The following is a 2,959-nucleotide window of genomic DNA, read 5'->3' as shown; positions in this document are numbered from 1 at the left end:
ATCATATAACGGAGTATCATATGATGATGTAGTCTGCTCAGTTTCTAAAAAAATAATGATTTTTTTAAATATACAAATAGTTATTTTATATCTTAATCTGACATATTTTGATGTAAAAAATAAAATAGTTCGTGAAATATTTAGTTTTCCATAATCTTACCGTAATACTTTTACAGAATAATGAGACAAATCAATTAGTGTAAAAAAAAATAATTGTTTTTAAGATCTTAAAAACAATTATTTTTTTTTACTTATTGATTTGTCTCATTATTCTGTACATAAAAGTATTACGGTAAGATTATCAAAAACTAAATATTTTACGAACTATTTTATTTTTTACATCAAAATATGTCAGATTAAGATATAAAATAACTCGAAAAGTACTTAATGAAAAAATACTTTATTATAGTGTTTTGAGAGAGAAACACTCGTGATAAACTACAAAAATATGCAATAAAAAATGGGGAGTTCCATTAAAGAAAACATCGATCACATTGACCTCACCTTGAAAAGGTCCCTCAAGGTCAAGTCCATATTTTTATCATGTGGCCCCCTCGAAACTATACAACTTTTGTCTGAAACATTTTTTGATATCTCACTTCGTTTCCGAAAAATATGCCCGCGTCACTATAAAAGCCGCACCCTGTATATATATAAGTAGTGATACTAAGAGAGTTCTAAGCCACGGTCCTCTGAGGGGTGGTGAGGGGCGAGGGGAAAGCATCGCGGGTGGTATGACGTCACGCGGGGGACCGCGGCGAAACCGGTAGGCGAGGGGTCCGCGGAAAGGGGGAGGGGAACCGCGTCCTAACCGGTTGGCGAGGGATCCGCGGAGAGGGGGAGGGGGTACGCATCCTAACCGGTAGGCGAGGTGTCCGCGGAGAGGGGTAGGGGGATCGCGTCCTAACTGATAGGCGAGGGGTCCGCGGGGAAGAGGGGATCGCGGCGAAACCGATAAGTGAGGGGTCCGCGAAGAGGGGAAGGGGAACCACGGCGAAACCGATAGGCGAGGGGTCCGCGGGGAAGAGGAAACGCACGCGAGTAGGTATGAGAGAGAGATAGCGCTAAAGATATTCTATGGGTGTGGGAGAAGGATAGCGCGAGGCGTTTGCAAGGCGGTACGAGAAGGATAGCGCGAGAAGGATAGCGCGAGGCATGTACTTGGAAGAGAGAGAGAGAGAGAGAGAAAGAGAAAGAGACATGCACGTGGATGATGCGAGATACGGCGTTCGTAAGGCGGTGCGAGAAGGATAGCGCGAGGCACGCACGCGTGTAGGAGAAGGATAGCGCGAGCAAGGAAGGGAAGCGAAAGAAATACATAATCATTTTCTTCATTTTTAACACGTTTATTTATGTTAAAATACATCACCTTGTCTCAAGGTTTCAGACAAAAGTTCATCCACAGCATACGCTAATAGTTCGCAATCTATGACAGATGTTTTATCATAGACGTCGCGCAAGATTTTAATAGCATCATCTTTTTCGACACCAAACGTATTACCTTGCAAATTAACGACAAGTCGATCGAAACTCTTATTTACGACTTCTATATTCTCACACAGTTTCAAATATTCATGATTAACGCAATGTTCGAGTTCAAATAAAAAAAATATAGTTGACGGTTTCATGTACAAGCAAGAATCGCGTAATGTAAGTTTCACAATACTCGCATCATGTATTTTAACAATCTCAATTGTTAAATCGTAAATCCATATGGGTGCATGATTAGGCGTTTGTACAAGCTGTTCAACATCCACTCGTTTCAGCATTAGCGATTCCCATGTGTCAATAGATAATACGATTTGATTGCTTCGGTTATCGCCGAGATGTAATTTCACGTAAGATGTTACTCCAACGCTGATTCCAATATCCAAGTATTTATAAGCAGTGCGCGTCAAAGCAAATCTGCGTACCAAAATACGTGGTAAACAACGAGGTTTACCGCATCTGAAAAATACAATTTAATATGAAATAGCATGAAAAAAACATATATGAAACGTATAATCCTCGCCAATTGTGCATTAGGCGAATTCGATTAATCGTGCGCTCTTTTCCCTGATGTCCTCCCACGGGTGCATCGTGATATTCGTATAAAATACGTCGTTTCTCGTCTTCCGTGTATTCTTCGTTTGCAACCGTTGCTGCTACTTCCTTCAGCAGAGTACATTTTGTCTCTCGGTTATGAGAAGTGGACCGTTGGTATTAGCAGTTGACGCGACACTGATCGTATAAAAATTAACCGAGTATACGTGACGCTTTTTCAGAAGTATGACGTGGTGGGAGATTAATACTCTGAAAATTTAGGAGAAGGGGAAACGGCCTGTATACCACTCTTGCCCCTTCATCTACTTTACGCACCCTCAGCTTTCTCGGCGCGATATTTTTTCAATTTTTCTATTCAAGCGCCGATGTACGGCAGCTTCGCGATGACATCACCCCCAGGTGTGAGATTTAGCCGAATGCACAAAAAAATGCAACATAATATAAAATTTTCAAGCGCTGATGTGCAATTGCTTCGCGATGACATCACCCCAGATATCAGAATTCAAACGCGCGTGTCAAAACATGACAAAATCGTGAAATATAAGAATAATTATCAAGGTTAATTTGTGTTAATATACAAGTAATTTAAAACTTTTGCAATGCATCTGGGCTCAGATGACATCATCACTAGATGTGAGATTTAGCCGAATGCACAAAAAAATACGATGTAATATAAAATTTTCAAGCGCCGATGTGTGGCTGTTTCGCGATAACATCACCCCTAGATATCAGAATTCAAACGCGCGTGTCAAAACATGACAAAATCGTGAAATATAAGAATAATTATCAAGGTTAAATTGTGCTAATATACAAATAATTTAAAACTTTTTCAATGCATCTGGGCTGAGATGACATCATCATCACCAGGTGTGAGATTTAGCTGAATGCACAAAAATGCGAAGTTATATAAACAGCA

This window comes from Formica exsecta, unplaced genomic scaffold (genome assembly GCF_003651465.1).
Source record: "Formica exsecta isolate Colony F162 unplaced genomic scaffold, ASM365146v1 scaffold627, whole genome shotgun sequence".
In the NCBI taxonomy this organism is placed as follows: domain Eukaryota; kingdom Metazoa; phylum Arthropoda; class Insecta; order Hymenoptera; family Formicidae; genus Formica; species Formica exsecta.
This window is presented reverse-complemented; position numbering follows the sequence as displayed.